Raw genomic sequence first — 9,958 nt, 5'->3', positions numbered from 1 at the left:
TACAGAGGTTGGCAACCATCAGAATAAAGAAATAAAAAAAGAAAATGAAGACACAGGCTTGTGCTGCACCCCAAGGACTCAGAAAGATGTAAAACAAACTCAGGATGATGGCTGCCAAACACAAATAAAGTTAAAAGGGGAATTTCAGGCTCGGTGCCTGTGGCTCAAGCGGCTAAGGTGCCAGCCACATACACCTGAGCTGGCGGGTTCGAATCCAGCCTGGGCCCACCCAACAACAATGACGGCTGCAACCAAAAAATAGCCGGGCGTTGTGGCGGGTGCCTGTAGTCCCAGCTACTTGGGAGGCGGAGACAGGAGACTCCCTTGAGCCCAGGAGTTGGAGGTTGCTGTGAGCTGTGATGCCATGGCACTCTACCCAGGGCGACAGCTTTCTGTCTCAAAAAAAAGCGGGGGGGGGGGGGAATTTCAGGATAGTTTTCTAAGGTATGAATTTATTTTTAACTTTTCACTGTGGAAAATTTTAGAAATACACAAAAGGTGACAGACGAGCATAATGAACCACATGTACTCATTACCCTGCTTTAAAAATTACCATACCAACATCCTGGTATTGATGGCTCATTTATCCCTATTCTTCACTTTTTTTTCTGGAGTATTTTAAAGCAATTTTAGACAACTTTGTGGTTTTGTTTTTTTAAATACATCAATGTGTATTGCTGGTAATATCTTTTTTTAAAAAACGTGAAATCATCTTACAATGTCCATAAAGTCTTCGATTTGCCTCCAATCTACAGACAGAGCTTAATTCTTCTCTTGAATGTGTGTTGGACTAATGACTATCTTTGAATTAACCGAATATGGTGGATGTGATGGTATGTGACTTCCAAGTCCAGGTCATAAAAGGCATTGCTAGTTCACTTGGATCATTCATTCCGGAAAAGCCAGTTGCCATGTTGAAAGGACAGCGAAGGCTATGTAGCCCACATGCAAGAAGGCTTTCTGCCAAGAACCACAAGAGTGAGTCATATTGGAAGTGGATTCTCCTGCCCCAGTAAAGCTTTCATCATTGATGGTCTGTGCCTAGATCCATTAACTCATCAGAAGTTATACAGTGATTCTTCCCGTTTTGTCATTCCTTTTGCAATTATGAGCTGTTGATTCTTCTATGAAGAAGTACTACTTTCCATCATTAGCTCTTTGGTACAAAGAAATTATGTTTCATACCAAACAAGGATAAATGTTTGATTCTTTGACTGATTGCAAGAATAAAAAATCAGTAATCTAGTAACCTCTAAGGTATTTGATGAGTTGTTCTATTTTTTTTTTTGAAGAGTCCATGTGAACTCAAGGGTCTTTATATATTAATGTGTTCTAACCCACTCCAATACTCTTTCTCCATGTTCTAATTGTCCAATCTTTGTTCAACTAAAGCTCCCATAAATTCAGCTCTTTTGTAGTTTTGATAAACCTTCAGTAATTGCAGATCGCTTCTGTGTGAAAATTTAAGGCAAGATGTCTTGAGATAATCTTGTACATTGCTTGCCCAGAAGCTGAAATGACCGTTTTCCAGGAACTCTGGTTCCCTTGAGAGGAAAATGGTATTGAGAGATCACAACTTGAATGCTGGGGTTGTTGATTGCTACTTATTTGTTACTGCTTTTAGGCATTTCCAGGAGAGAACACTAATACATACGGTTTGAAAATGTAAAAAAAAGAAAAAAATTATGATTCCATGTTATGTTTGAAAATGAAGCAAAAATTATAGGATTTTCACTTAAAATCTTTGATTTCATATTTGTTTCTCTTTCCTCTTCTGCCTAAAATCTTGTTTCCCATGACATTAACATAATTCCAGGATAACAACTTTATATAACTTACTATCGAATGCCATATAAAACTTCTTTGAAGGTTTTTGTTTTTGTCTTTGGCATATAAACCCATGAGATATAGTCAAAATCTTATTATTCTAATGATTAATTATTCTCTAAGTATTTACAACAAAAATCAAAATATAGTTAGGTTATTTTTTCCTTTAGTTTATTTTCCATTGTTAGAGGTCTCTTTGTTATTGCATTTTAATTTTTGTTTTTAAATCATGTAAAACAAGGGCTGGGCCCAGTGGCTCATGCCTGTAATCCCAGCACTTGGAAGGCTGAGGTGGATGGATTGCCTGAGCTTGCAGGTTCCAGAACAGACTGAGCCAGTGCAAGACCCTGCCTCTAAAATATAGCCAGGCGTTGGGAAGCTGAGGCCAGAGGATCACTTGAACCCAAGAGTTTGAGGTTGCTGTGAGGTAAGACGCCACAGCACTCTACCAAGTGTGACCAAGTGAAACTCTGTCTCAAACATACATACATACATAAATTATGTAAAACAAATACATGGTTCCAAAGTCAAAACAATGAACAAGATTCACTCAGGGACATTTAACTTCCACTTCTGTTGGGTCCCCTAGCCTCTCCCTCCTCAAAGTCCCAGTTTTGATTTATTCCTTCATCATCTCCTCAGTAGAGTGCCGTGGCGTCACAGCTCACAGCAACCTCCAGCTCTTGGGCTTTGGGGATTCTCTTGCCTCAGCTTCCCAAGTAGCTGGGACTACACGTGCCTGCCACAACACCCAGCTATTTTTTTTGAAGTTTGGCCAGGACTGTGTTTGAACCCACCACTCTCGTTATATGGGGCTGGTGCTTCCCTGAACATACATCATTTTATGTGCAGTTTATCTTTGGGATAGATTCCTAGAAATGTAATTTCTTGGTCCAAGTGAAATACATACAGTTTTCCTAAATGTTACCAAATTTCCATTGACATGGATTTCCATTTGGCATTCCTACCGGCAAAATGTAAGAATGCCTGTTTCCCCAGCAAGGCTTAACCAAACAGACATTCTTACCTATTTCTGGATTTTTACATTAAGACTTACATTTGCTATCCCTAATGCTTTTCAAGATTTCTGTTACATACAATGTAGTTCACTGTTACTAAATCATATACAACACACTTTAAGATAGACTGCAAATGGCTTTTCAATAAAAATCCATTTTTAGTGTCAAATAATTAATTCATTAAAACATAGGTACCATTGGGCATTCAGTCTGGTATCTTGTCTTTTATAAGAAAGGAGTAGAGCTGCGGATCTTTTACTTCTTTGTGCCTTCATTCCTTGAAGGAATGACTGTCTTCACGATTCAACTAAGGGCTCTACAGAACTCCAACCCAAGTTCAAGTGTCATCACTAGCATCGTTTGATTTTTCTTAAAGTCTTTCTGCCACTTCATATTAATTAATTTTGTCAGTCAGATCATACCTGACACTTCACTTATCTCACATTCTCTTCTTTATGTGGCATTACTAAGCAATTATCAAAATTTCTTACAGATTTATCATTAGAAGAGCTTTTGCACACGGCTCATTTTTTAACCCTATTCCCACTCGAGTCCCTGTTTTCATTATCTAACGCCATGACTGGTAGGAATACTCTCTTAACCAGCCTCCCACTCTCTACTTGGTCTCTCCTCTCTGCAGTGCCTACTACAGGGTATTCTAAAAGTCTCCACACATAGGAAAAACTTTAACACAACAGATCCCTTAGACTGTGTTCTCCAGGAGTAAGGGAGAAGACTGTGTATGTTACAAAGAGGTGGCCATAGAGAACACATAGAGAATATTTTGTAATTTTTTTCTACATATCTATATCTATCTTTCTTTAATTCAAATTGAGTAAAAAAGGGAAATTAGAGGCTCAGCACCTGTAGCTCAGCAGCTAGGGCGCCAGCCACATACACTGGAGCTGGCGGTTCGAACCCAGTGCAGGCCTGCCAAATGATAACTACAACAAGAAAAGAAAAAACAAAACCAGCCAGGCATTGTGGCAGGCGCCTGTAATCCCAGCTTCTTAGGAGGCTGAGGCAAGAAAATCACTTAAGTCCAAGAGTTGGAGGTTGCTGTGAGCTGTGACAGTATCACACTCTACCGAGGACAATATAGTGAGACTCTGATGCAAAATAAAAAATAAAATAAAATAATGGGAAATTAGACAAATTGATATACTTAAAGCCTAAAAGAGGATGTTTTTACAATCCTAGTATCTGCTACCCTTAAATTAAATGCCAATGATGGCATGTATAAGGATTTTTGCAAAGTACAATAAACTTTACACACAGTGGAACAGACTATTATGTGACATTATTCAGCAATATGATTACTAGAATCTGTCTCATTACAATAGCAAAAATATTTTCAGCATGTACCAAAGAAATGCTTGAACTATGTATCTTACTATGTAGAACAAAATTATATAAAATTATATATATATATATATATATATCGATCCATCTATCTTGGGCTCGGTCCCTGTAGCTCAGAGGTTAGGGCACCAGCCACATACACTGGAGCTGGCATGTTCAAATCCAGCCTAGGCCCGCCAAACAACAATGACAACTACAACCAAAAAATAGCTTGGTGTTGTGGCAGGCGCCTATAGTCCCAGCTACTTGGGAGGCTGAAGCAAGAAAATCGCTTAAGCCCAAGAGTTGGAGGTTGCTGTGAGCTGTGATGCCACAGCACTCTACCGAGGGTGCAAAATAAAACTCTGCCCCCCACCCCCCCAAAAAATATATACATATGTATATAGGTTCAGTGCCCATAGCTCAGTGGCTAGGGTACACTGAGGCTGGCGGGTTCGAACCCAGCCTGGGCCTGCTAAACAACAATGACAACTACAACAAAAAAATAGTCCCAGCTACTTTCAGAGGCTGAGGCAAGAGAATTGCTTAAGCCCACGAGCTTGAGGTTGCTGTGAGCTATGACTCCACAGCATCCTACCGAGGGTGACATAGCAAGACTCTATCTCAAAAAAAATAAATAAATAAAAAGTTTCTAAATGTAAAAATAAATTCCATTTCTGGCATTGTTTAAAGTTAGAAAAGTACCCCTAACTTAGCGATTACTAAATTTATCTGAGGCAAGATTGCTTGAGTTTAACTTCCGAAGCTGCCATTTACCCTGTGTGTGTGACCCTGAGCAAAATAATGAACCTAACTGTGCCTCAGTTTCCTTATCTAATAATGACAACAATACCTACCTTATAGGCTTGTTGTAAGGATTGAATAAATTAAAACACCTGGCACACAGTAAGCACATTCCAGAAGCAGTATTTTCATAAAGCACAAGATCAATTAGTTTTCTAAAGTCCTGCACTATGACACAGTCCAATGAATATGCTCATGACTTCTTCAAACCTGAACTACCACTTAATTCCTGGTCTATAAAGTTACAGCTTACCTGGATCAAAATTATCACCAAATATTCCCTTGGCAGGAATCTTCAGGGCCATAGCAGGAAACTGCTTCTTTAACTAAAAAAAATTTAAAATAACATTACAAATTACAAATAATTTTGCAAGTGGTCTAGTTATGCATGCACCAAAACCAAATATAACCTGATTTTGAAGAAAACCCATTCTAAAACACTTTTAAACAGCTGCCCACCCAGTGCACAGTATTAAGTTATACCAGTAAACCACACACTGACTCAGCATCTTTATTTGCCCCAATAAAACACTTGGTATCTGTGTTGCCTTGTATCAGTTACTTAACATCTCTGGGCCTCAGTTTTCTGGCCTGTGAAATGGAAGTAATTTTAGCAATTCCTTTACAGATTTATTGTGAGACTTAGAGGAGATTGGATGTTAAGTGCTTGGACGAGAATCTGATGTGTAAGTACATGTTACTCACCATTTATTACCTCAAGAGGAGATGTGATCTTTTGTGTTCCCTCTACATGAACAGATTAACAATAGTTTTCTTTCTTTTCTTTTTTTTTTTTTTTTTTGTTTTTTTGAGACAGAGCCTCAAGCTGTTGCACTGGGTAGAGTGCCATGGCATCACAGTTCACAGCAACTTCCAGCTCCTGGGCTTAGGTGATTCTATTGCCTCAGCCTCCCAAGTAGCTGGGACTACAGGCGCCCACCACAATGCCCGGATAGTTTTTGGTTATAGATGTCATTGTTTGGCGGGCCCGGGCTGGATTCCAACCTGCCAGCTCTGGTGTATGTGGCTGGCACTGGCCGCTTAAGCTAGAGGTCCTGGGCCAACAACAGTTTTCTTAAAAAGCTGATGTATTGACACCTGCCCACGCTCGATGGGCTCCAGGTAGGGTCTCCAGCCCGGGTCGGAGTCCGGGGCTCCACGTCCTGCCCCCCTCCAGCGCCCAGGCCAACGGGAGGCATTAGAGGTGAAAAGGAGATCAGGTCACCACCAAGGGAAATGTATCCAGAATGTTCTCAATGTCTGCCCTCTGGCTGAGTGAATGGATTGCTGCAGTTCAGGCCTGTTGAATCAACAAGGCATTCAGTAGTGAGACTTTTATTATCAAATAGTACTGACGGAGGAAGTTTAGTTTCCTCTTCTGGTGAGAGGATATTCTGTGATGGTTTAAATTTTTCAGGGCTACTCATCAAAACATCGTCTGATATAATTGAAGAATTAGCTCCATTCCTTCCACAACATCTGAAATTTCTTCTTTTTTGTTAATATTATCTGCTACTCCACCAGCAAGAAGAGGCAAACTCAATTCTTTCAATGGGTAAGTAATGCACGCCAAAGTTTACCCTATTTTCATCATGTTTCGCTTCGATTAAATCTTGTGATCCAGGACACTGAGCATCTTCTCCTAGGTTGCTCTGGCTTTCAGGAGTATTTTCGAACAAAGTCTTCTTATCATCGTGTTCATTTTTGGTACTCCAAGGACTGGAACTCTCTGGTGATGCAGTTTGTCCTAGGAGGCCCACCGCACCCCTGCTCTGAGACGCAGCTTTGCTGACAGACTTAGGTGTTCAACGTCTTTTGAGAAGGATGTTCAAAAGAAATGGAAAGTCTTGAAAATGATATAACGGGACTTTCAACCCTGAAAAATCCAGCATCAAACACTATTTTATCAATCTCCTTTGGCATCCTAGAGGCTGCTGCCTCCGCATGTTCTCCCAGCTTCGTCTTCTCTCTCTCTGCACTTTTTATTGCAGCCAAGCGATTTCTAGCTGCAATTCTTCCTCCATCATGTGGAAGAATTTGTTTTGGTTTATTCACCATACTTGAGATGACTTTTTTCCTGAAAACTAAAATGCTTGCATTACTATTGTTTTGCCACCCAGATTCTTCAAGTCTGGTCAGATTGTTGAATTTTTGCTTTACATCTTCTATCTGAAAACTAATCATATCCCAGAACCTGTCCAGATCTGTGTGAGTAATCTCCTTTTCACCTTGTTTATATTCACAATCATTCACTAGTCCTTCAAATTGTTTGACCCTTTCCTTCATAAGGAGTCTTGTTGGACCAACTGCTGTGCGAATACGATCTTTAGCATCATCTGGAATGTCCGATCTCAGCTTCTTCTCCCCCTGAAGGCAACTTGACATTGTTAATTTCTCAGTTTCTGACTGGAGGATATTTCTGAAATATGGTACATATCTGTCCTTCCTTCATTTCAAGTGATGGGACCTCTGTTACTGGAAGGCCATTTGACTTTTTAATAGATTTATTATGATTTAAGACCTGTTCTTCATTCCAAACAGTTAGAGAACCCAAAGGATGTTGTAATTTATTTGAATCTTGCTGTACTAACTCAGTAGCTGACATTTTACATTTTAGCACCAAAATATCTTTTGTTGCTTCTTGAGTCTTATCCTCTTCTATTTTGCAAGGGGTCCAGGTGTAAAACTGGGTGTCGAGAAATCGTCAGCACTTCTGGGAGTCATGGGTGTGACTTGATAGGTCTTCAGACCATCCAGGGGCTTTGCAGGTTTTGTTTCTTTGGGGGGGGCGGGTCTTCCTTTCTTTGGTGCCTTTCTTCCTGGTTCACTGTCACCAGTGGCTCTTGAGAATGGCTTTCTTGCTGTGCTGGATGAGACTGCTCCAGCAACCTGCTTTGCTGCTTGAGCAGCAGATCAAGTTATTCTCACCGACGTGGACACTACAGGCTGTCCAACTTTTCCCTCTTTGTCCAACACTTTGTTTTCAGAAGTTTGTCTTTGACCAGGTCATACTGCTGGTCATACTCCCATTATTGGGAGTGATGTTCGAGCAGTACGAGTGAGCCTCCTAGGACAAACCAAACAGGTCTTTGGCCTTTGACCTTGTAATCCATACAGAAGAAGTCTTTTGTGGCCCAGCTTTCATAGCATTCAGGTTTGATGAAAGGAAACCAGGCGTATCAGGTCTATAAAAACCCACTTTAAACGCTTCTCGTTTAGCTTTCTCTTTCTCTGTGCTTTCAATTTTTGTAGTTGCTTTTCTTCTTTGTATTTTTGGAGCGTTTGTTTTCGTTGGTCACACAGAACAGTTTTTATTGACCTTGGCTTGGCGTTTTCTAGAGCAAGCTCTTGAGATGTCTCATCTAATTCAACAAGAATTCTACCTTCCAAGGTTGGAATGCTGACATCTTTCAAACCAAAGAGTCGGTTTTGTTCATATTCCTTATGTCTGTTTTTGTTTCTCAGACAGTGATTTCCTTTGAGCAAGTTTAGTCCTAATCATTTCAGTACTGAAATCCTTTCTGAACCGACTGGCAAAATGTGATGAAGACATTCTGAAGCACCTCCTAGCGTGAATCTCAAGTGAATCAAAAGTTAAGGAACCCTGGAAGTGGACGCACACCACCGCCTCCAAGGCTCGCCTCCATACAACTCAAACTTCCTGCACTGAGCCCATCTTTGGATTTTTAAATAATGCTTTCTGAGTATTGTATATAAAATTTTAGAAGTGAAATTTCTGTGCCAATGGATATAGAAACATTGCTTTAAATTTTTGCTGAATATTGAAAAAAAAAGCTTATGGATTTTGCTTTAAATAACCTCTGCTCTAGCCTTCTTATTAATATTCTAATACATTCAGGCGGAACCTGTAGCTCAGTGGGTAGGGTGTCAGAAACATACACGGAGGGTGGTGGGTTTGAGCCTGGCCTGAACCTGTTAAACAATGACAACTGCAACAAAAACAAAAAAAAAAAATAGCCAGGCACAGTGGCAGGCACCTGTAGTCCCAGCTACTAGGAGGCTGTGGCAAGAGAATCACTTGAAACCAAGAGGTGGAGGTTTTGAGCTGTGATGCCATAGCACTCTACCAAGGGTGACATAGTGAGCCTCTGTCTCAAAAAAAAAAAAATTCTAATGCATTCATATCAGATTTGCATGTCCCCAGAGAAGGTAATCTTGGCCCTGAAGAAATTAAATTTGAGACAGTAAAGTCACAAAAATGGGTTATATTTATAACATAAACTTAATATAAACAAAAACCACACGCGAATATAAAAACTACAGTTCTAACACCTCGAAATACCAAGAATAAAAGAATGCATTAATCACTTTACAATATAGGCATACTGTCAACTGGAAAATCTATAAAAAAAGAAAAAGACTTTTTTTTTTTCTTTTGGCCAGGGCTGGGTTTGAAGCCGCCACCTCCGGCATATGGGACCGGCACCCTACTCCTTGAGCCACAGGCGCCGCCCAGAAAAAGACTTTTTTTCACAAAAGTTTGTAGAGGAAAGAAAAGAGAGGCAAAGAGGAATTTGGTGATTAAAAGACACTTGATAGGGCGGCACTTGTGGCTCAAAGGAGTAGGACGCTGGCCCCATATGCCGGAGGTGGTGGGTTCAAACCCAGCCCCAGCCAAAAAAACCACAAAAAAAAAAAAAGAAAAAAAAAGACACTTGATAGAGCTATTAACCAGTCCTTTGAACACTAACTGGATTTTTTTTTTTTTGAGAGAGAGAGTTTTGGCTTGGCACCCATAGCACAGTGGTTATGGCACCAGCCACATACACCAAGGGTGGTAGGTTTGACCTGGGGCAGCTAAGCAACAGTGACAACTGCAACAAAAAAAATAGCCGGGTGTTGTGGTGGGCTCCTGTAGTCCCAGCTACTTGGGAGGCTGAGGCAAGAGAATCTCTTGGGCCCAAGGGTTTGAGGTTGCTATAAGCTGTGGCACCACATACTCTACC

General features: G+C 40.5%; 1 pseudogene; it reads right to left on the bottom strand.

Moving 5' to 3' along the window:
• Nucleotides 1-289: 289 nt before the first annotated feature.
• LOC128563685 (disks large-associated protein 5-like) lies at nucleotides 290-8,724 on the bottom strand (annotated as a pseudogene).
• Nucleotides 8,725-9,958: the final 1,234 nt, after the last annotated feature.

This window comes from Nycticebus coucang, chromosome 13, assembly GCF_027406575.1.
Source record: "Nycticebus coucang isolate mNycCou1 chromosome 13, mNycCou1.pri, whole genome shotgun sequence".
Classification (NCBI taxonomy): domain Eukaryota; kingdom Metazoa; phylum Chordata; class Mammalia; order Primates; family Lorisidae; genus Nycticebus; species Nycticebus coucang.
The sequence above is the reverse complement of the archived record's forward strand: the minus strand, read 5'-3'. Positions and strand labels throughout refer to the sequence as shown.